The 25,982-nt window shown below is 35.7% G+C and overlaps 1 non-coding gene across 1 annotated transcript; it reads left to right on the top strand.

The window, feature by feature from the left end:
• Positions 1 to 24,304: 24,304 nt before the first annotated feature.
• On the top strand, positions 24,305 to 24,411 carry LOC132301841 (small nucleolar RNA R71). The gene has a single exon (XR_009480656.1). It is a non-coding gene; the product is annotated as a small nucleolar RNA R71 (small nucleolar RNA).
• The last annotated feature ends 1,571 nt before the right edge of the window (positions 24,412 to 25,982 follow it).

Genomic DNA, 25,982 nt, shown 5'->3' with positions numbered 1-25,982 from the left:
CATAATTAATGAGGGGGAAAACATATATTGCAACAATAGTGAGTGTGTGTGGTTGTTTCAACAAGTATGGATGACCAATTAAGTATATATTGTCTAAACAACACAATAAATAGCACAATATATCAGATTAAGCCATTAATCCTTCCTTTAAGCTCACAATCTAAACACATCACATGATTAGAGAAATATACTACTTTCATTCATAAGTATAGAACATCAAATAACAAGCATGAATTGTCCTCCCATTTAACAACTAAGGTAACTACACTACATCTAAGCTAGTGACATGAAAATTAAACTAATTAAACTAAGGGAGAGGCACAATCCATCAAGAAATGAGTATGAACCATCAAATAAACCACAAGAACATTCTATTAAGCACTATGTCTTGACAATCTCTAGATCTATAGCATCAACACATATAGACATGCATCAACAACACAAGAGCTAGAGATAAACATATGAACATCTATTCTAGTATACATAGACATATGGATAGAATGAAATGATCAATTGGAAGAATTAAACCACACAAATCATTGAATAAACAAGATCTATGTATATAAAAATGTCAAAACATGTATTACAACACAAGTCCCCTAAAAAATACATAAATCAAGGTAAAGAAGGCATGCTTAGGGCTAACTCTAGCCCCAAGAGGATGTTTAGCCACTCATGGATGGTGTCCTCTAACCCTCAAGGGCTATCTCCATGGTAGAAATGCTCTTCTTCTTGAGGTAGATGGAAGACTTCCCAAGAATGTGTCTTTAGCTTCCTCTTCTCTTTTCTTCCTCTCTAAGAATGATATCAAATGTTGTATCTAAAAAAATATATATGTAAAAGTGGCTCATAATCCTTATATAGGTAGCTCAAATGTCACACCCAATGGTCTAGGCTCGTATACAAGGGCTCCTCCAATGATTGCACCATGAGACAACTTTTAATGAGCTAGAAATTGGTTTAATTCGCACTTGAGAGGGTTCGATCGATCAAACCTATGCTGAGATTCGATTGAACTTGGCTGAGATCTATCAAACTTTGGCTGGATCAATCCTCCCATGGCGGCGCCTTTTTGGATAAAGATAAATCTGAGATATTTTTGAGATATTTTTAGAAAGAGACAAAAGTAGTGGGTGGGGTGGTACAACAGGATAAGATTCTTTTCGATTGATCTGATTAATGTTGGATTGATCAAACATTGTGGGATCTTTGGATAAGGACAAAAGAGCTTGGATCCATCTTGGAGTGCAAAGATCGATTTATGTCAAATTGATCGAAGAAATTCTGTGATCGATCGAACTTTACCGAACTTCCACCACTTGTTTCATTTTGCTTCCACTTTACTCCTTTCTTTTATTCATCTTAATATTGCTTCAATTACGCTCTTATTTGGCTGAATTAGCTTATTTTGGGGATAAGTGCCTGAAAACGAAAATAACATGAAATCATTCCAAAGCGGGAAAATAAGATAGATAAAGGTCCTAAAATACCTAAGCTTAACGGGTTTAAATGCGCACTTTTTAGTGCTCATCATACTACATTGCACTATGCTTCCATCTTTGATCCTTAGGATAGTGAAAAAAAAAAAATTGAGTGAAAAAAATAAGCGCACATAAATCAATAACGCTTTAATAAGAGGTCCACTCTTCGTCTTGATGATAGGTACTAGATTTGTGTGTTAGTTTAAGGGTAAGGATGTGATCATTTCTTTAGTTGGCTAAGACAGCAACATATTTGATGTCGGTTCACTAAAAAAGGATTTTAGAGTTGTTTTGATTTGCATGATCATTTTCTTGATGTGTGGAGGACCATACTTGCTTGCTTGATGTTGAAATTTTGGGAGATTGCTTGGAAATGGTTGAAAAATTGCATACTTGAGGTAGTTTTCTCCCCATATTTGTTTGCAATATTGGTGTCTCTTTTGTCAGAATGAGCTTAATATTTGTGGGTATCATTTCTGGAAACCCTCACAAGATTTCACTCGTCCACTAAGGGTAACCTTGGGGTTTAAAAGGCTTAGTGCATATGCTAAATGCAATCATGTTCCCTACGAAAGTGGCGTTATCCATTTAATTGCTTTCTAGATCATAGTTGTATAGTTGTTCATTTCATTCCTTTACTTCGTAGTTCATTACTAGGGACTAGCAATAATTAAGTTTAGGGGTGTGATGAGTGCTGAAAAGTGCGCATTTAAACCCCTTAAGCTCGAGTATTCTAGGACCTTTATCTATCTTATTTTCCCGTTTTAGACTAATTTCATGTTATTGCCCTTTTCAGACGCTTATTGCCCTTTTCAGACGCTTATCCCCAAAATAAGTCAATTCAGCCATATTAGAGCATAAAAGAAGCAATCTCAAGCTAAATAGAAGAAAGGAGCAAAGTAGAAGCAAAGTGGTGAAAAACAGCAAGCTTTGATCAATCAGACAAATATTCGACCGATCTCACAGTGATCGATCCAGCCTTGCTAAGATGGATCAAACCCCTTGTCCTTATCCTCAAGAATTTCCATCTTCGATCGATCCAACATTCTTCAGATCGATTGAACTCCTTTGATCTTATCCCCACTTACCACTTTTGTCTTTTTCCCAAAATATCCCAAAAATATCTCAGATTTGTCTTATTCTAAAAAGGCGCCGCCAAGGTTTGATCGATCTGGCCATACTTCGATTAATCTGGCCATACTTCAATCGATCTCATCAGAATTCGATCGATCGAACCTCCTCAAGTTCTAAATAAAATAGAGTCTAGCTCATTAAAAGATGGCTCGTGGTGCAATCATTGAAGGGGCCCTAGTGCACAAAACCTGACCATTGGTTGTGACATTGGAGCTACCTATATAAGGATTTTGAGCTATTTTTACAAAGAGAATAATCATATAACAATATAATAGAGGAGAGAGCCTAGAGATTAGAGAGAGATACATACCATTTGGGAGTTCTTCCATTCACCTAGGGTTTCCATCAAGGAGAAGAAGATCAATCCTGCGATGCAGATGGCCCTTGAGGGTTGGATGACTACATCAATGAGTGGCTAAACATCTTATTGGTGCTAGAGTTAGCCCCTAAGCATGCCTTCTAGACCTTGATGTTTTGTATTTTGAGGAGATTTATGTTATAATTCTTGTCTTGACATTTGATTTATATTTGATTTATATATGAATCTTATTTCCATAATGATTTGTATTGTTTAATACTTCCAATTGATGATTTCATTCTATTCATTTGTTTATGTATGCTAGAATAGATGTTCATGTATTTATCTCTTGGTTTTGTGATATTGATGCATGTCTATGTGTGTTGATACCATGAATCTATAGATTGTCAACGCATAGTGTTTTAATGGAATACTCTTGTGGCTTGTATGATGGTTCATACTTATTTCTTGATGGATTGTGCCTCTTCCTTAGTTTAATTAGTTTAATTTTCATGTTCCTAGTTTAGTTGTAGTGTAGTTGCCTTATTTTCCTAGATGGGAGGACAATCCATGCTTGTTGTTTGATGTTCTATACTTATGAATGCAAGTAGTATAATTCTCTGGCTTGTTAATGTGTTTTGGTTGTGAGCTTAAAGGAAGGAATAATGGCTTAGTTTGATATATTGTGGTATTCATTAGGTTGTCTAGACAATGTATACTTAATTAGTCATCCATGCTTGTTGATTGAATCAATCACCTATGTTAGTATTGCAATATATATTTCCCCTCATTCATTACACATTGAGTGTCTAGAAAGGTGATGTTTAGTGGTGACCTCTAAGTCCCAAGACCCCTCTCTATTATTTCTCTACCCTTTATTTATTTTAATTGCTTTGTATTGAATTTGTTTACATTATAGTTCAATTAACCAGTTAAACCCCCTTTTTGATCACTCGACCTACTGATCCGACTTTGTTTCCATATCAATATTGCTTCCAAATCCTTTGGGATGATCCCTACTTGCCCTAGCTATATTAGTAGTTAGAGGTAGTAATGGCACTCTATAAATTCAAACTTGGCCACACTACACATAATTTGGTGCATTAGCACGACAACACACCACTAAATCCTACATATTTTTATGTCAGGTCAACTGAATCAGTTGGATGACATACCGGATATTTATTTTATGTTTGGATTGGACGGATTATATATATATAGGTATATGCCATGATATGAGCTTGAGTCTCAGGATTATGGTTAGGGTGCGTATATTGCCAGGGATGTGTAGCTAGATATAGTGTAGTTGTGTACCCTGATAGGTCTAGGTACTCATGCCCACTATATGTGCGTTTTGCATGTTACCTACTATTCAGGTTGAGACAACCCTATATTCTAGTGAGGTACCTTTAGTGTGTATCTATATATATACGGACTATGTAGTTATTGTTGGATTGAGTAGGATGTATATGAGTTTTGAGTCTCTATTTGGGATGTAGTAGATAGAACTTGTTCGTAGGCCAGACCCACCATTATTTTTCAGGTGTTCGTCAGTTCCAGGTTTAGGGATTGTTCGTGTTGAGCAGAGATGATTTATTCACTCCTCCGTCTTAACGTAGGATTTCCTTATTATTGTTTTAGTCAGATATTATTTTATGTCAGTTGGATTTTGGATTAGGGGTCCACATGATGGATTTCCTAATTGTAATTTTAATTAATTACTTGTATTCGAGGATATTGTTATTAGAGAATTATTATTGGATTAATTATTCAAGGATTTTATTATTTTAGTTTCTTTCAGCTTTATTCTTTATTCTTAAATCTATTTTGTATTCCATGCCTATTAAATACTTTAATTGTTTGATATTCCCTAAGGTTTGGGCTTGGGCCTGATCAACCCATGTCTCGGAGTCGACGGATATCACAATTAGTACCTATATAAGTAACTTCAAGTTTATCCCAAATTTCTTTGGCCATTTTGCAATCTGAAACTTTGTTGAATTCGTCTTTACTTAAGGCACAATAGAGATTGGTGATAGCATTGACATTACATTGTACAAGCCTACGGTCATTGAGGGTCTATTCAATATCAGTCGTTGGAACTTTTTCACCATCAATAATTTTGAATGGAACATGGTCCCCTTGTTCGGTGGCTTTCCAAACATCAATATCTAGTCTTCTTAGGAATGCTCTCATTTTGATTCTCTAATAGTTATAGTCATTTCTGTCAAACCAAGAAGACCTATTATTAGTTGACCTTTGTTGATGAAAATTAGTATTGGCCATGATCGTTCTCTAAGATGATTAAATCTTTCACTAGAGATTAGGCTCTGATACCAATTGTTGAACACTAATTGACTCTAGAGGGGGGTGAATAGAGTCAATGGCCAATTTTTGCAAATTATAAAAATGATTTCTAATTACCAAACAAGCAATAATCAATTGAGATAGTTAATCAATTTATAGCACAAATATAAAAGGAGATAGAGATAAGAAATTGCAAACAATGACTCGGCGATTTTAGCGAGGTTCGGAACTCCTACTCCTCAGCTCAAGATCCCTTTTGAGACTTTCCAATCCACTATGGCTTTTCCTTACTGGTAGAGAGCAAACCTTCAAATGAAGCAAACCTTTGCTTCTCTTCCTTGCTAGGAAAACACCCTTCTCCTAGGCTTCTTTTGGGTCACACCAACCCTTACAAGTTTGTAGAAATATAAATGAAAGTTACAAGATTGTCTCTCTCTCTCTCTAGGAAATGTTACACAAATCAATCTCACACTAGAGTAAGTAGATGAAATAAATGAAGCTCAAGTCTCTAAACTTATATGAGAGGAGTAACGAGGAGTAAATGCTCAAATAAAAATTTTTGGGCTCTTTGAATGCTCTTGAATGTACTTGAATGATCTTATTGAATGCTCTCTCTAGTTGTATGTTTTATCTTCAATCCAACCATCTGTATTTATAGAGATTTCGAGCTCAATATAGGTGTTGCAGGTGGTTGGGAGCTTTAAATGAGATTTTAGCCATTTGAGATTTGAATCTGCAGAGCTGCGACCAAATCGGTCGACATGTGGCATAAACCGGTCGACATCTTTGCATGAACTAGTCAACGTATTTTCATAAATTGATCGATGTATGCATTAAACCGATCGACATGAATGAAACTCTTCTTGAAATTTGCTACTGCCTAGATACCGGTTGACGTGAACTTAGTAGGCGTCGACGTGAACAGCTTAATCTTGTAGTTTTGAGCCTTTTTCTGTTGTGCTTTGACAATATCATGCCTTGATACTTTGAATATAATTGAGTATAGCTTGTATGCATGATTTTAGTGATTTTGAGCTTCAATTAATTTCATCTTTACTTTGACAAGATTTCCTATAGCTCTTACCATCTTATCTACCTTTCTTCTTGATGCCTTTAGTTGATCATGAATTCTTGTAGAACACCTGCAGCATTTGGATATGAAAGGAGTATGTGCATCCGAGTCCATATCATGCCATGAAGTTCCTTTCTTCCCCTTTTTATAGAAGCATTCATTTTCCTTACATTTAAACTCAATTGAAACATTAGTATATAAAACCTCTTTAGATGATTTGTTATCATCAAAATTAATGGATCAGGGTCATTTGATCAACATAAGGCATGGGACGTGATTGTATGCAAGTTGGTTAGATACTTAGAGTCTTGAGTTGATATTTTACTAAACTATGCTAGTTGATTGTTTAGCCATTGCATGTTACATGTTTCACGCCTTGTGATGTATGTTAACTATTAAGCATGATTGAGTGTTAAATGTTTATATTGTCCTTGTGCATTGTTCATGCTCAGTTGGGTGAGAAAGAGATGATAAGGCGTCGTCTCTTGGGGTCTGTAATATCCTTGGGTACGTTTTCGTCATTTAGGGTTTCTCCCTAGGGTATAAGGGATTTGTTTTACAAGGTCTCCACAGTGGGAAGCCTTTTTGTCTGTTTTGACGATTTAGTGGTTTTGGTGTTATAGAATGGTGTTGGTGTTTAAGTTGAGTAATTAATTTCATGGGTGTGATTAATCACTCGCTTTTGTGCCTTTGTAAAGTGTAGACATGGTGAATGACGAGTACGAGTTGACGGGAGATGTTGCTAAGGATAGGGCCAGACCATTTTCCTTGGCTTTATAGAGTCAAAGCCTTCTTTGTTTATAGGTGAATCGTGTTCTTTGGAGGTGATCCAGTGGGTGGATCAAATCTCAAGGACATTTGGGATGTTACAAATTAAAATGGGGACACAAAGATTAGACTTACAATTTCACAGCTCAGGGGTGTACCGGGTGTTTGGTGGGAGTTGATTGCTAGTACTCGTGTCATTGAGGGGATGGACTGGGAGACTTTTTAGGAGTTATTTCTTGAAAAGTTCTTTCCAAAAATGGTCAGAAAGGAGTCAAGAAGGAAGTTCATTGCGCTGATTCAGGAGATGGTGAGCATTACAAAGTATAAGATAAAGTTTACCTCTTTGTCTCGCTTTACGCCAAAGATGGTGTAGACGGAGGCCTTAAAAGTTAATAAGTTTATGAGTGGTCTCAGATTGGACATAAGGAGAGAGATTGTGGCTTTGAAATTTCCTACTTATTCAGTGGTGGTTGAGAGAACACTATTGATTGAGATGGAGGATTTGACGACCAAATGGATTAGACAGATAAGGAAGGAGGAAATGAGAGAGAAGGTAGAGTTGGCTATGCATCGTAGGGATGGGAGATTGACATCCTTAGTGTCGCCTGGGCATGTGCCTATGGGGTCCTCATAGACCAATGTGGTTTGTTTTCAATGTCAGCAGTCTGGGCACTATGTGGTTGACTGCCCACTTTCGTAGTTTTCATCAATGGTTGGGGCAAAGAGATGTCATACGTGTGGTCGGACGGGACACTTTAGGCGGAGATGTCCCTTAAAGAAAGGTGGTCATGGTACCTCTAGGTCATATTAGGACTTGTGGAGTCTCGGTTGGAATCATATATATTTGTTTTGGGGTACCATTTTTTTTATTTTTATTTTTATTTATTTTTGAGATGGTTCCTTTGAGAGGCATTTCATTTTACTTGTGATTTTGTGACATTGTTATGTATAGTCACCTTTACATGTTTGTATACCTTATAATTTTGAGCATACCTTAGAAACATGTTTAGGATATGTGGCAAAGTGTTGGTTTGTGTGATGATAGGGATGATACGTTTTCATATGCTATAGTTGTTTAACATGTTAGTATCATTAGTGATGTATAGCGTGTTGTTGTTTACTTGGCCCCTATGTAATAGATAAATTATTTGATTGCCTTAAGTAGGCTATATGATGTGTTTGTAAGATGTTAATTGGTTTATATGATTTGATATTGTGAGTATGTGCTATGTGAGTGTCGAGTGCATACATGGGTACATTGTGTTGCATTGGAGTTGCATACATGGTGTACATTGGTTTTAAGATTGTGGCATGGTCACTTTATATATGTTTGTTTTATGATTAGGGACATAGTCCTAATTGGACATTTTTATACTTGCATTTTGTTTCGGTGTTTCATTCACGAGTTTTATCTTTACATGGTGTTTATGTTATATTATTGTTCTTGCATTGATGCATGAGGATTTTTGACCTTGGTTGTCAGGATTTTGATGTGTGAGCTACATGGTAAACTTGGGTTTTCGAGGATTAGGTTGTCCATGATAGAGACCTTGATTTGGTGTTGTGACTTTTCTTGTGCGGCCTTGTAGTAGGTATGGTTGAGGATAGTATGGGTTTAGGTGTGATTCCTTGAAATGGAGTATAGTTTTATGATCATTGTTGACTTCTTTAGAGAGTTTGGCTTTCAAGCAAATTTGGGAGACTTATCGACATTTAAGTTTTTTGATTTGTTTAGGGTTTGTCACATTGGTGTTAGGTGACTATTTTGTGGTGACATGTCTCTTTGATTCTTTCATGGAGAGATTTTGTTTAAAGGATAGGTTTGAGATGTGATACTAATGTGTGTCAAATTATACCACACACAATAGCACGAATCTTTGCAAAATAGGGCTATATTAAGGGTTTCGAACCACATAGACTATCATTGTTTAATTAAGCATCTAATTAATATGATCTTGATTCAAGGAGAAAAGTTGATTGATTTGATTGTTTGTCATAAACAAAAAATAAAAACTAAATTAAATTAAAGATAAGATCACGAGAGAGAAAGTCTTAGGGTTTGAGATCACTATGAATCTTGTATTATGCTCAACCATTCAACCTTGGGATTTGACAGTTTATGTATCAAATGAATTAAACTGTAACGACCCGGTTATTTACCTCCCTTTCCTTTTTTCCTGAAATTTTACGGATAATTTTTTTTTCGTTTAATTCTCTTTTCTGAGATCTGTTTCTCGTCATTTAGTGTCATCTCGAGTGCTCAGAATTGGCTTCTGATACTCTTTCGTGTGGATTGACAACTTGCTTTGAGGATCGAGTCATTTTCGCATTTTCACTTTTCGGGACACTATTCACTTTTGTCCTTTTCCCTATTTCGTCCTTTTCCCTATTCTGTCTTTTTCCCGTTTGCCAGTTTTTGGCACAACCTCACTTTTCATGCTTGGAGTTGGTTTTTGACTTCACGTGTCTTCATCTTCAGTGGTTTCCTCGAAATACGTATCTTTACTTTTGCAAGAAGGTACTTTGGTTGCTCCTGGTGTCCACAAGGGCATGGATGCAGAATTCTTTGGAATTATTTTCTTTTCTTGGGGTGTTTTTCATAAATATTTTTTGAAGATATTTTATTTTAGGGGTATCTAAGAAAATATCTTTTGGAAGATATTTTCATTTTGGGGCAGTTTCGCAGTTAACCCTTTTTGTAGGGGGCTATTGTGCAATTAACGAAAGTTATTACAAAATATATCATCTGGGGCCTGGATCCTCTTACGGGATTCATTTTCACTTTTCGTTAACTCGTAAATTCATAGAAGTTCCTTTTGGTCATTTTTCTCCAGTTTTAGAGTTTTTGGACCCGGTTGCCGTCGAACTTGTTTGGAGTATAACTCTTTGTTCAGAACTCATTTTTTGACGCCATTCCTTTCGTTGTTCATATTTTCTCATTTTGAATCTTTTTTGTTCACGGAGTTTTGCCGTTTCAGTGCGTTTGCTCAAAATGCACTTTTCCAGACTCGGCGGGGCCTTTTCGGGGCACTTTTTGGATTTTTCTATAAAAGGGGGAGGAGATATTTTACTTTTCATCTTCCCCACTCACCTTGCATGACCAGAGCTCCCATGGCAACCCAAGGGAGGGTGCCACCACCTCTCTCCTCTTTTGAACATCATTCCTTTGAAGTGCCTTTACGTTTTGTGTTCGCGTTGACTACGTGGTTCTTTCACCCTTATTGGAATCCATTTTTGGCCAAATTTTGAGTTTGGGTCTGAGGTCAAGTTGTGATTTTCATGGGGCTTCCTTCGGATTCATGTAGATCGTGTTGTCCTCGACAAAACCCTTCGGTTTCGGCGGATTCGGAACACTTTTCTTCCGGTGGGGATTTGGGATTTTCATCTCAAATTGAGGTAGGGGTGTTATAATTTAAATTTGTCCTATATTACATGCTTGTGATGCTTATACAACTTGATTACATGCTTGGATGTAAAATCTAGAGATTTTATTATTTATTTTTCTTGTGAAGGATTTAATTTTCCTGGTTGTCCATAGCTTTGTTTAATCATGTGGCATGATAGAATATTACCTGTTTGACATGTAGATTGACATATATTAAATCTAGATTATTTGGACAAGTAATAAAGATTTTATTTAATATTTATCTTGAATAAAATATTAAATCATGTGGCCTTATCTAGCTTTAAATCAACATGTGATAGCACATTATAATAGGCCTTAGCATGCTCTTCAACATAGATTAATTTGAGAGTAATCGGAGAAGTTTTGAAATCTAGTAATATTTAATTAATTAGATTAATTAAATTGCTTCGAGTGTACTATTCACTCCATTGGAAATTCGACTTGAAATTCTTGATGTACATGCCGTATAGTTTCACATATATTAAATCTAGAATATTTGATTAGGTTTTGAAACCTTTCATTTATTATTTTTCTTGTATTAAAGTTTAATACTCAAGGCCATAACTTGCATGAAATGTATTTGTATTGTGTTTTTAAATCAAGTTATGACATGTTGTATAACATATATTAAATTGAGGTTATTTGGATGACTTTCAAAATCTAGAGATTTTAATTAAATGAAATAATTAAAATCCATTTAATGGTTCTATGCACTTGATTAAGTTTCAAACCTTGTATTCATGATTGTCTTGATAAGTTCCTTCACGTGTATTACATTGAGCATAATTGGATAAGTTTGAAACTTACACTTACTTGTTTTACTTGTATGGAACTTAGTTCACTTAGTTGTAACTTGTATTCTATGGAACTTTTAGCCTTCCACATGTAACTGGACCCCGTGTATCTTGGTTTCATTAATGTACTTAATGAACTTGCATCATTGTCTTGGAATGATTTAATTATCCATGTATTGCTTAGTAAATAATTAAATCATTAATCATATACATGTGGTATTTGCATCGATGGATTTTATGTGATATATATCCTAGTTTGTAGTCCACGTAGATGCATACTATGATTTCTTGACATTTCACATGCCATGTTAGTTGAGAACTTAGGGCATGACTTGTATGTTTCCAAAATCTTGATTGTGCATGAAACGTGTTTAATGCATTACTTGTGTCTTAATGCTATCTTGACTTGCACAACTTGTTGATTTTGGAAACTTGGTGATATCAATCAAGATTGACATGGCTAGGACTTGGTTCTAGTACGGGGGAATGTCCCTCTACACTATAGTGCGTACTTGGGGAGGTACCCATGGGTTAGTAGCCCTAAAGTGATCCCAAGATTCTAGTTTTCTATAGTACGCACTAGGGGAAGGTACCCGTGGGTTAGTAGCCCTAAAGTGATCCCAAGAGTACGGTTTTAATCCCGGCGATATCCGAGTTTCCACATTGGTTGATTTCACTCTTTAAATTTCAAGTTGCTATTCCTTGAAGATTTAAACTTGTCGTGTATGTGAAATGCTCCAATCTTGTTTCATAGCATAGATTTTATGCCTCATTCATGACTTCACTCCTTCAATTTCAAGTGTCGTATTCCTTGAAGATTTAAGACTCTCTTCGTGTTATATGAAATGTTCCATCCTTATTAAATTGCATATATGTTATGCCTTGTTCTTGGTTTCATGTATAATTCTTACCTTGTTAATTGGAATATCCCAATCGTGTTTTATTTCATTGATACTATGTATTATCCTTGATTCAATGTACTTTTCTTGTCTTGTTAATTGAAATGTCCAAACCTTGCTAAAATGCGTAGATATTACGCCATGTTCTTGATTTCGTGTATTAATCCTATCGTGTTAATTGGAATGCTCCAACCATGTTAATTGCATTGATAATGAAATCCTTGTATTCTAGTATCTTTTTGTTGTGTTGTATGGAATCATTCTAAATCTTGCTTAATTGTATTTGATAATGTAATTCATGTTAACCTATATTTAAGTAACCTTCTTGTTATGTTCTTGGATTATCCCAACTTTGACTTGTTTTATATTTGTATATATATTATGATTCTTGTTGCTTATACTCCATGGTAGCTTAGGATGATCCCTGAGTCTAATCTTTGACATAGACATTAGGTGACATGATCCCTTTTGAACTATATCATGTTAGTCCTAAAAATTTCTAAAGAAATCAAGTCGATGCATGCTCATTTCCTACGAATAAACTTGTTAATCTTGTTTATTCACTCCGAAGTTACTGGGTGTTTTGCAGGTAAAGAAGCTTTGTTGTGGGATACACAACACTTTTAGACATGCTAGAAGTCTTGAAGTATTTTTGATGACATTGAATATGCACATGTTAGCATATCATGTTTGCTTTTGTTTATTTTGACAAAGCTTGTGTCTTTTGATTCCATGTATGTAATGTGTACCTAAGTACACTCTTTACAATGTATTCGATATGTATGAGATGAGGCTTGAGGCTATTGACATGTATATTGAATTCTATGTATGTTTTAACTTCATGAAATATTATGAAAATATTGAAAAATGCTACGTCATTGCTTCATAACTTTTGCATCGGGTGTGGTAATTCCATTTTTATTCTTTCATAAGGTCTTATAAATCATGTTTGAAGTGTGGCTAAGGGCCAAATGGTAATTTGAAGTCATTTGATAATTTTGGTTTTCAAATTTCCCTTTTTTTGTTCATTTTTGCCTTTTTGCCCGTTGGGAGGTCGAATTTTGCATCGGCGGTATTTTTACACCGTGGATCATTGTAGCGCATCCTAATAAGTAAGTTACGTCTGTGTGCATGGCCGATTTTAAGAAAAACCCTTTCCTTTGTGATTTGAGCCTCCTATGGACTCATTTCACATTTTTCTTGCATAATCCGGTTTAAGGGCATTTTAGGATTTTCTTTTGGGAAATAAATTCCGGCCTTGACATGGTTACTTAGAAAACGTGATTTTAGGAGGGGTTTCTTCTTCGTGTTTTTTCAGAAAATGTCGCCTTGGTGCCAGAAATCCCATGCAAAGTTCAGTTTAATCCTCTTGCCCTTTTCTAATCTAGGGGCATTCTGGGTACTTCACAGTGCATTTTTTTCATTTTCTTCCATGTGTCGGGTAGAAAAAATGATTTTAGGGGGGGTTTCTTCTTTTTATTTTTACAAAAAAAAATCGTTTTGATGCTGAAAACAACTCGCAGACATGGAAACCTGGTGCGTTTCAGGTTTTTATGGAAAAAAGTGCTGATCTAAGGGGTATTTCGGGTATTTCACTTGTAAAATAAAATCTTCTCTTGACATTGTTATGTAGAAAACATGATTTGGTGGGCGCGGGGGGAGGGGGGGGGGGGGGGGTGGTGGGTTTGTTCACAAATTTTTGCCAAAAAATGTAGTTTAAGCTCTCAAAACCACATTTGAAGTCCAAAAATCTGTGCAGGTCCTGCCCAAATTTGAACCCAGAAAGTTGATTTTTTTGAAACTTTGAGGCTTCATATATTCTTCGTCCCGACTCCAAATCAAGTGATTTTTGAGTCTAAGTTTATTAGTTTTTGCTGGTCTATACAACGGTATACACGGTTGCATCTAATTCTATTTAAAAAACCCATTTTATCCCTTGTTAAATGCCCTTGCCGCACTGATTTTAAACCTAAAAGTTTGTTTTTTTGAAACTTTGACATTTCATATCTTCTTCATCTGGACTCCGAATCAAGTGATTCTTGAGTCTAGATTCATTAATTTTTCCTAGTCTACCTAATGGTATGATCATTGCATCTAGTTTTGTCTGAAAGGACCATTTTACCCCTTGTAAAATACCCTTGCTGCACTGATTTTTAACTTAGAAAGTTTGATTTTTATGAAACTTTGGAGCTTCATATCTCCTTCATCCGAACTCCGAATCATGCGATTCTTGATTCCATCTTGATTAGTTTTTTGTTGTTCTTCCAATGGTGTGCTCGGTAGCATCCAAGTCCATAGTTTTCAGAAATGAGTATTTTACCCCTAGGGGCTTATTTGTCATATTTTCAATCTTTTGCTTCCGCATCAGTTCTCATTGAGTTCCACGACCTCATGGAAGGTCACTTTGACTTCTTAGAGTCTTGTTTTCTGTTTTCGCTTTGGCATATCGGATCTGTTATCGAGTCAATCTTCGCTTCGGTTCATCATAGGACACGCTGGCCTAAAAACCAGGGTCTTCACATAAACTCAATAACATTTGTTTAATTCGGGTTTTAAAGAAACATGTTCCATGAACTTCAACTAACTATAACCTATCTTCGGTTGGCATGAATTATCTACTCACCTAATTTTAATCTAATGTTGCAGTATAACTTGTCTTCCCTAGGCATAGATTATGAAAACATTGATTTATGAAAAATGTTTGAACACCATTGTATAATCTCCATTCTTATGACCGATAGGCCTCTACCATTCCGTCCAGTAAGAACAGGTTGAGAACAATTTAAGAACAATTATATCTAAGACAAGGTAATAATCATTCAAAAACCATTATTTCATTAAAACACCAACAGATCCGTAATCAATAGCTCATAATTATGCAATCAAGATATATTAACATATAAATCCCCAAAGTTAAGAACGATCAAACCATAATACTCGAATTCGGGCTACATTAATGCCCTAAGAGAGGAATTAGCTACTTATGACGACGTCATAGATCATCTGTGTTATCATGGTTTTCATTGCCATGGACAGCAATTCTATTTTTGGGATCTCTACCTTCAAAATGCTAAAAGCTGCCACTAATTGAGAGAAAGTAACTAAGAGAGAGGATCCCTAATCTATAGCCTTGTGCTTCCTTTTATAGAAGAATTAACTTCTAATAAGGGTTAGATGGACATTTAGGTCTTCTAGGGTAATCTGGGACCATCTGAGATGAAAAAAGACTTTAATAAGACAAATCCCACATCAATTAAGTCTGACTAAACAACACAGGCTTGAGCCTTTTGACTCTAGGCTCGAGCCTCTTGGAATAGGGCTCGAGCATAACTTCAACACTTAGCCATTTTTCTTCAAATAATTTCCAAAACGTCTTTTTCTTCAACACTTAGAATATTTTTGGGATGAATCTTTAATAGTGCTCGATCACCATGCTTTGGGGTTCGAGCCTTAGAAGTTGGGCTCGAGCCATATAGACAAAGGCTCAAGCTTTGGCAACTTGGAGTTCTTTAATAGTGACTTTTGATATACCGATGTAATTTGGGTTCGAGCACTTTTGCAAGGGTTCAAACACCTTGAGTTTGGGCTCGAGCCTTATTTGCCTTGGTTGGAATTCTTAATTCAGTTGGTTTTGGGCTTGAGCCTTAGGAACAAGGGCTCAAGTCTTGACACTTGAACTTCTCTAAAATCACCCTTTTTGACTCTCGACTTGCTTCAAATGACCGGCAACGACTTTGTAATCTTCAAGATCAGTCTTTTCATCATAAAAGCTCGGTGTTAACCATTTCTTTGGGAAAGTACCTAAAAATATGAAATAAACATAAATCAGTCTAAAACTAGATAGAAGTATCACTTAAGGTCTTAACATATGCATATTTAGGGGCTCGAATATGCAATATTCAGCACTCATCAGATACACGATTTGGAGACTTGCTGTATTAAAGAGACTTTGTGTATAGGATTTTTGGTGTATTGTCTTGTGGAAAGAATCATTGTGACTGGGAGATATTAATGTTTTTCTGATTTTGTGGAGTTCGATCCATTGTCGCTCGAGGGCACAGACTTATCAGGCTTTGGATTTATGTTTGAGAGTTATTTGATAGTGGTGTTTTGAGGAGTCCTTGATTTGATTAGAGTGACTTGATTTAGAGATTCTATGATTTTGAGTGTCGGTTTTCTTCGTATTGAGGGTTTAAGGCCTTAAGTGTGACGGTACCTATAACATTGTTGTCAGAGTTTTGGGACTGGCCGAGATGGTCTGTGTAATACCCCTAATTTTTAAAAGGATATAAATAGGATTTAATTATTTATTTTATTGCATTTCATTTGATTATATGGCTATGTGCTTATGTGGCTATGTGTTTATATGTTATGTGCTAAAATGATTTAATTGTTTGATGTGTAATGTGTGTTTAATTCTGTCTATTTCTGGGTTGTGATTTATTTGACTTGTTTGTGCATTTTTTTGTAATTATGTGTTAGATAAATATTTAATAGTCGGTGTTATTTTATTTTAAATTATATTTTAAAAGGAGATGGATTTGAATAGTAGTAATGGACTAACCCAATGGGTCACATGGGCTACTTGGATAGGAGGTTTCATGGGTATGAATGATTACCCATGGATATTAGTACATACTTATACATGGATATATATATATATATATATATAAGGATAGTATTATTATTATTTATATTAATATTAATATTAATATATATATATATATATATATATCACGGATTATGTTATGTAAGTACATATATATACGTTATTAGATTAAATATATATATATATATATAAGTATATAATTTATTTCCTTTTAGTTTATTTGCCCTAAGTTAGTAGACTTGGATTAGAAGTAGTATTAGGGTTAATTAGTGTAGTATATATATATGTATTGTATAGTCTGCCAAGGGTTAGTATTTACGTTATATCATAGAGGGGTGGAGAGAGAGAAAATAACAGAGAGTAGAAAGAGAGGTTTTGGCCAAGAAGTTAGGCCAAACTGAGGAAGGAGAAGAAGGGTTGTTCGTGGTTGTTACCAGTTCAGTAGAGGAGAACGACGGCAACCAGAGGCTACCGGCATTGAGGGATTGGCCGGAAAAGAAAGGAGTTGGGTTTTATTGAAAACCCTTAAGGAAATTTCTATGTTCTACTCCTTTTCTTTGATCTGGGGTTCCATACATGTCTAGAATAGCTTTAAGATGATTATATAAGTTTAATGAATCTAATTACATGTTTTAATCAGATCAAAATAGGAACTAATATGTGTATGTATGTGTGCTCTTGATTTTATGTGAATTTGTAAATTAATGCATGAATTGTGGTTTAACCTTGTTCTAATCTTATGTAATCGCCCTTTAAAAGGATATAAATTAATGCATGAATCTTGGTTTAACAATCGAGAGCCGGCTCCCTTTTTGTGTTTTGTACGGCTCTTTAAGAGAGAGCTGACTCCCTCTTTAATGTAAGGGGCTCCCTTAGGTCGAGAGCATGCTCTCTCAGGCCGAGAGCATGCTCCCTCTTGGAGGGAGCCTACTCCTTTGTGGACAGAGCCTGCTCTCTCAAACGAGAGCATGCTCCCTTGCTGGAACAAGGACCATAGGTGGATTTTTGGTTTTGATTTTTGGTTTAGGGGTTTTTGAAGTTGTTTAGATTTTTATAGATGATTTAAATGACTGTTAGAGATCTAATAAACTCCCAGAATGCATAATATACAAATTTATATGCTAAGGATTGAGGATATAATAGAATTTAATTAACTTATAGGTTGATTAATTTACATGATGCATAGTGGCAAGGGTCGCTTGCATATGCCAAAATTGTGAGATTTGTTTGATTTTGGAGAAGTTTGAATTTGTAAAATGCCACTACCACTACTAACTACTAGTAACGTAGCAAGAGTGAGTAGGGATCGTCCCAAGGGATTTGCAAGGTATTTCGGAATCAATATTGGATTAGTAGGTTGAGTGATCAAAATGGGGGTTTTTGTTGGTAGAGTTATATAACAATTTAAGCAAACGTAATGCAATGTAAAACAACTAAATAAATGAGGTGTAAAGAATAAAAGAGGGTTCTTGGGACATAGAGTTCACCACGAAGCCTTGCCTTACTAGACATTCAATATTTAATAGATTAGGGGGATTATATGTTGTAAAAGAAGTGTGTGCCATTAATTGAAATATTAAACATGGATGGCCAAATAAGCATACATTGTCTAATCAATCTAGTGAATAGTATAACATATCAAATTAAGCTATTAACCCTTCTGTAAGCTAACAATTAATACACACACAAGAATCTAGAGAAATATACTACTTGTGCTTATAAGCATGGATTATCAAACAACAAGAATGGATTGTCTACCTATCCAGGAAATTGAAGCAATTACCCTACAACTATGCTAATGACATGAAAATTAAACTAATTAAGCTAAGGGGGTAGCATAATCCATCAAGAAATAAGTATAATCCATCAAATAAACCACAAGAGTAATCCATTAAGCACCATGCCTTGACCAACACTAGACCCATTATTTTAATACACATAGACATGCATCATATGTAAAGAATCAAGTGTAAAGCACATGATCATTCATTCTAACATACATAGACATATGAATAGAATTAAAAGATCATTTGGAAGTATTAAACTACACAAACCATGTAGAAACAAGATTTATATAAATATTAGGTCAAAGCAATAATTACAACACAAATCCCCACTAATTACAAAGCATCAAAGTCTAGGAGGCATTCTTAGGGCTATCTCTAGCCCCAAGAGAATAGTCTAGCCACTCATGGTTGTTGTCATCCAACCCTGAAGGGCTCTATTCATAGTTGAATTCATCCTCCTCCCTCGATGTTCTTGGTAGAAACCCTAGAAAAGTGGAAGAACCTTCCCAAAAATGTGTGTTCTCTCTATAATCTATTGCCAAATCCTTTTCTAACTAACCAACCTTTTTACTAAAAATAGCCAAATTCCTTATATAAGTAGCTCAAATGTCACACCTAATGGTCAGATCTCGTGTACTAGGATCTTGAAATGATTGCACCACGAGCACACCTTCGATTGGGCTTAAAATCTATTTTGCATGCATTTTGAGGTAGTTCGATCGATCACACTGTTCGATCGATCACACTGTTGTTTCAATCGATTGAAGTATGGCGGTGCAATTATTTGGATTAAAACAAAGGCTGAGATATTTATAGGAAAAGGACAAAAGTGGTTATGAAGATAAGATCAAAAGATTCGATCGATCGAAGAAAAGGTTGGATCGATCGAATAGGAAATTTTCCTGAAGATAAGGATAAGGGTTCGATCCATCATGGTAGGGTTGGAACGATCACAATGTAATCGATCATAGCTTGGTTTGATCGATCAAAGAGGAAATTTTCACCACTTTGCTTCCACTTTGCTTCTTCTTTCCACTAGACTTTAGATTGCTTCTTACAATGCTCTAATTCAGTTGTTTTGACTTATTTTGGGGATAAGTGCTCGAAAAGGGAAAAACATGAAATTAGACTAAAACGGGGAAATAAGATAGAATAAGATCTTAGAACACTTAAGATTAAGGGGTTTAAATGCGCACTTTTCAGCGCTTATCACACCCCTAAACTTAAATATTACTAGTCCCTAGCAATGAACTACGAAGTAAAGTAAGAAACTCACAACTATACAAGAATGAACTACAAGGTAATAAAAAGATAACGCCACTTCGTAGCGAACACGATTGCATTTAGCATATGCAATAAGCCTTTTAAACCCCTAGGTTACCCCTAATGGACGAGTGACGTCTCATGAGGGTTTCTAGAAATGATACCCACAAATATTAAGCTCTTTCTCACTAAAGAGGCACTAATATTCCAAATAACCATTGGGAGAAAACTGCTTCAAGTATGCAATTTTTCAACCATTTCTAAGCAATTCTCCAAAATTTCAACATCAAGCAAACAAGTATGGTCCTCCACACATCAAGACAATGATCATGCACATCGAAACAACTTCAGAATCCTTTTTAAGTGAACCGGCATCAAATATTTTGCTATCTAAGCGAACCAAAGAAATGATCACATCCGGTCTCAAGCTAGCACACAAATCTAGTACCCATCATCAAGACAAAGTATGGACATTTTATTAAAACTTTATTCAACTAGATGCACTTATTCTTTCCACTCAATTTTATTTATTTATTTATTTATTTTTTTGTAGGATTAAAGATGGAAGCATGGTGCAATATGTTGATCTATTAAGCTTTCTAGTGATTCATAAGGTCGAGCGTTAGGTCAATATCTCCCAAACCGGACGGTTTTAGGGCATTAGGTGTTAAAACACCCCTAAGGACTTACAAGCTCAAATCAACTAGGCTACAAATCAAAACAACCTCCATCTAATCATTTCCCACTTCTCACCTTTTGGGAGAAGTCCTCACTTTTTTTTTTTTTTCACCTAGAGTTTGGGCCTTTCACCTTTCGGCGCGAGAAAGTCAATGCTTGATGAGGCTAAAATCCCAATTACTTCGTGAAAAGGGGTTGTTATCTACCTTTGTCAAGAATGAAAGCTTTCAATGCACTACTAGCTCAATTGGGATATAACCAAATCAATAATTAACAAAGCATGTACCCCACAAATGAATGCTAGTGTGCACCTGTAGTGTAGAATCCTAGAATGAATCTCAAAACAATCACAAAATCAAGATGATGTGGACCACAAGTGCAATCTTTTGAAAATTTACTCCTAAATGGCTTTCACAAGGTAAATAAGGAGTATTAGACTCTCAAGTCAAACAATTTTTAAATTTTAAAAATCATGGTCCTCAAACGATCAAAATCATAGCTCAAATGGGTCCCAAATCTCAATCATGCAATTAAGTCTTAAACTTAGGTAGAATGCAACAAAGTTACCTTACCCCCAAACTTAAACCGCACATTATCCTCAATGTGCAATGAGAATAATGGAAAAGATGGAAAGAATATACCATGGTGGCAAAGACATGAAGCCCGATAATGATCCATTAGGGAAAAAAAAAAATGCTCCCCCAAACTTGGAATCAATAACCTACTTAAATAACCACACTAGAAAACTCACATCAAATATCAAATGGGATAAGATAAGTAAATCAAGTATTCTAATGCAATATAGCACAAGATGGAAGAAAGATATAAGATCAAGCCCAAGATAAATCATAAAGTATGCATGACTACACAAAAGGGCACAATGTTGAAAAGTTTTTATGTTTTTCATTTTATGAAAGCATGTAAAGAAACAAAAATGCAAGAAATATGCATAATGATTGCTAAGTTTAATGTCTCTAGCAAGACGGAATGCCACTTTGAAAGATTGTTTCTCTTTTTTAAAAAAAAAAAATTTAAAAATTGAATTTTTTAAAAGTCAAGGTTAAAAGAAAGTCAACAGGGGAACTCTGAATGATCGGAGTGTGATCGATTGAACCTCGATCGTTCCAACGGTTCGAACGATGGATAGAGACCTAAGAATCTGCAGAGAATCTCGAACGATGGGACAGAGACATGAAATTTTCAAAACTTCAAAATTTTTCATGTGAAAATGTGATTATTCACAAGAACACTGGATCGATCGAAGAATACTTGGAACGATCGAATAAAAAGTTTAAATGATGGATAGAGACCTGAAAATCTGCAGAGAATCTCAAACGATGGGACAGAGACATGAAATTTTCAGAACTTCAAAATTTTTCTAAGTGTTAAAATGTGATCATTCACAAGAACACTAAATCGATCGAAGAATACTTAGAACGACCGAATAAAAAGTTTAAACGATGGATAAAGACTTAAAAATCTATAGAGAACCTCGAACGATGGGACAGAGACATGAAAATCTGCAAAGAATTGACTACAGAGATGTTCGATCTATCAAGGGTGCTTTTGTGATCGATTGAACAGGCACTAAATGCCTAATTTGGAAATAAAAGTCATAGATTGTTTCTAGACGACATAAGAATAGAAAACAAAAAGAAATGAGGGAGGAATAGGGTTGGAGAACCCTATGAAACACTAGTGTTTAACGTCTCTAGCAAGACGTTGGGCTCTTTTAGCCAGGCATCCCCTTCTTGATGGGGTGAATGGAATTTTGAACCCCACCTAACAAACTATTCCCTAAGGAAATTATTGGATTTGGTTCAAGTGCTTTCAATAGCTCTTGGTGAACAAACTTTTTGGGTTTCCATGCCCGTTCAACTCTAGAATTTAAAACAACATCTTTTGAAATCTCTTTTGAAGGCAAACCATTTGATGTTTCAAAACCAAGTAAGGACTCATTCTTTTCAAATTCATTTGTAAAACATTTTTCAACAACACATATATCTTCATGTTTGTCCATAGAATTGGGGGTTGGATTAAAAATGTTCAACTTCACTTTCATGTGGCCAAAAGAGATCTTCATTTTCCCCGTCCTACAATTAATGTTGGTATTAGTGGTAGCCAAGAAGGGATGACCAAGGATAACAGGAATTTGGCTCTTAAGATTTGGGACTGATTCCGTGTTAAGGACAACGAAATCGAATGGGAAGAAGAACTTATCAATTTTAATCAAAACATCTTCAATGGCACCCTAGGGCTTCTTAATTGATCGGTCAACTAGTTACGAAACTACCAACCTCGGTTTCAAAGCACCTAAGCCTAATTAAACATAAACCGAATAAGGGAGAAGATTCACACTTGCTCCTAAATCCAAAAGAGCTTGATTGATAACATGATCACCTATAGTGCATGAAGTAGTAGGTGAACCAGGGTCCTTGAATTTTAAGAGGGTGTTGTGTTGCAAGATAGAGCTTACTTGCTCAGTGAGAACAACTTTTCTCCATGCTTGGCTTTTATTTTTCCTTTTAAGAGTGTAAAGATCTTTAAAAAATATAACATAAGCCAGGATTTGTCAAATTGCATCCAAGAGAGGAAGATTGATTTTTAGTTGCCTAAACACATCAATGATTTCATTAGCTTTGCTTTGTTGCTTTTCAAGAGAGGTGGATGCTTTTAAAGCATCCAAAAATGGAGCCTTTGGCTCAAAAGGTTTTTCAAAAAAATTCTTTGAACCATTTTTAACAATGGGGTCTTTTACATTTAATGAAGGAGGAGTGGGATGTGAAACGGGATGGGTGTCAACACTAGGTTGCACTGGTTCACTCTCTTCATTGGACTCACCAACTTGGTTGTCAATAACCTTTCTACTTCTCAAAGTGGTCACCGAATTCACATGTTCAAGTGTATGACCTTCCAAAGGGGAATTGGTCTCCACAACAAATTATTGCTTCGGTGGGGGAGGCATTTTTCCTTTCTCCTTCGCATTCAATGTGCTAGCTATTTGCCCTACTTGGGTTCCTAGCTTTGTAATCGATTGGGAGTGAGAATGAAGCAATTGAGTATTTGCCTCCAAAGTACCCAAAGCGGATAAAAAATTCTCTTCAAATGTGGGACTTCTTGAATTACCTTGAGAATATGATGATTGGTTTGGAAAATGAGAGTTCAAAAATTGATTTCCATTTGATGTTTGGTAAGATGAACGATAACTTTGGGACACTTAGCTTTGCATAGGGGCGGAACATACTTGCTTTGGAAACCACTTTGGGGAGGATTTGAGCCTTCCCCTTGGCCTTTCCAAGAGAAATTTGGATGGTTCCTCCACCCAGGATTATAGTGAGTGCCATAGGAATTATTCCATCGGTTAACAAAAGTAGCATCCACTTGTTCATGGCGTTCACTAAGTGCATATCCATGAGGACAATTGGAAGTAGAATGAAACACACAAGAATAAGTCATGCAAGATTCATTGGAATGGTGATGATTATGATTTGGGGAGGAAGACACTTGATGGGCCGAGTTTTAGTTGATTAAGAATTGTTCAAACCTTTGAGTTAGGGACTTCACTTCGGCAACTATATCATTAGAATTATCAACTTGATATAAGCTCGCATTCTTCCTTCCACTTATATTTCTACCATTTTTCAAAGACAAGGATCGGTGCATTGAGTTTTCACTCATGCTCTCATATAAGCGCCATACATCATCTTCATACTTATCTAAATAAGAACCACCCATAGAAGCATCAACCATACCCTTATGGTTATCCGATAAACTTTCAAAGAAATATTGAACTAATTGCCATTTAAGGATGTCATGATGAGGATATTTCCTTAGCAAATCATTTAACCGTTCCCATGCCTCATGAAACATTTCATCATCCCCTTGTGAGAATTCATGAATTGAAGTTCTCATTGCATTGGTTTTAGACATGGGATAGTACTTTCTCAAGAACTCTTGTTGTATCTCTGCCCAAGAAGTTACATAAAAAGGTCTCAAATTGTTAAACCAATATTTTGCTTTATCCTTAAGGGTGAAAGGGAAGAGTTTTAACCTCAAAACTTCTTCTGGCATGTTTGTATATTTCACGGTGGAACAAACTTCAAGAAATTCATCCAAATGGTTATGTGGTTCTTTATTAGGTAGCCTATGGTAATTGGGAAACATTTGAATTGTTTGTGGCTTAATCTCATAATGGAGGGAGTTGAATGCATGTTGGTGCATTATACTCATTAGGCATATAATGGTCTCTTAAAGTAAGGGGATGGTTCACAATTGGTGGCTCTATATGAGCACCATGATTTGCTTGAACAACGGGAGGTGGAGGTGGTGCAAAGAATGGCCTTGGCATTCCCATTGGAATTTGGCCTTATGGTTGTGGAACAAAAGGCCTAGGCATGCCTAATAGTACTTGCATATTATCATGTTGTTGATGCACATTAGGGTAAAGAATGCCTTGTTGGTCTATGTAACCAAGGTCTTCAACACGGTCCTCAATATGGTCATCCATTAATGAAATGGACTCACTTGAATTACCCCTTCCCCTTAGATTACGAACAACCGATTCAAGATTCAAATTCAATAGGACAAGAGGGCGATTTAGAGATCTATGACCATGTATGCACAATGCAAATCAAAACAAACAATAACTCAACAAATAGCAAATTTGCACTTCTCCTCCACAACAAGTTAATCAACAACAACAAGCCTCCATATACATTGATCCCATGCTCCTATGCTTTTTCAACAAATGCAAGAAATAAATTGCCTCCACGCGAGCTGACGATTTAACTAAATAAGAGGAGTTAGAATAGCTCACAAAGGGTCCTTAAGCAACTTCAAAATATTTTTAAGCTTTTTGCCTTGCTTTGCTTTACAATTTTTTATTTTTAGCTTTTTATGCTTCGCTTAGCTTAGCTTTCTTCTTTGCTTTGAAGTCCCTTTTGTTTTGCTTTGCTTGGCTCCAAGTACCTAGCCAATCAAGAACAAATACAATAAGAAAACAAAGTAAAATAAAGTAAAAATAAGATCAAAGGAGTACTAATTCCTAATTAATTCCAAATACGCTGTTGCCACTCCCCGGCAATGGGGCTAAAACTTGGCGAGCGTCGCTTGCATATGCCAAAATTGTGAGATATGTTTGATTGTGGCCTAGCTTTAATTTGTAAAATGCCACTACCACTACTAACTACTACTAACGTAGCAAGAGTGAGTAGGGATCGTCCCAAGGGATTTGCAAGGTATTTCAGAATCAATGTTGGATTAGTAGGTCAAGTGATCAAAATGGGGTTTTTGTTGGTAGAGTTATACTATAATTGAAACAAAAGCGATGCAATGTAAAACAACTAAATAAATGAGGTGTAGAGAATGAGAGATTCTTGGGACATAGAGTTCACCACTAAGCCTTGCCTTACTAGACATTCAATATTTGATAGATTAGGAGAATTATATGTTGTAAAAGAAGTTTGTGCCATTAATTGAAATATTAA

Source organism: Cornus florida, unplaced genomic scaffold (genome assembly GCF_030987335.1).
Source record: "Cornus florida cultivar Cherokee Brave unplaced genomic scaffold, ASM3098733v1 CherokeeBrave_3.0.0_Hap2_Chr03, whole genome shotgun sequence".
NCBI lineage: Eukaryota > Viridiplantae > Streptophyta > Magnoliopsida > Cornales > Cornaceae > Cornus > Cornus florida.
This window is presented reverse-complemented; position numbering and strand designations above follow the sequence as displayed.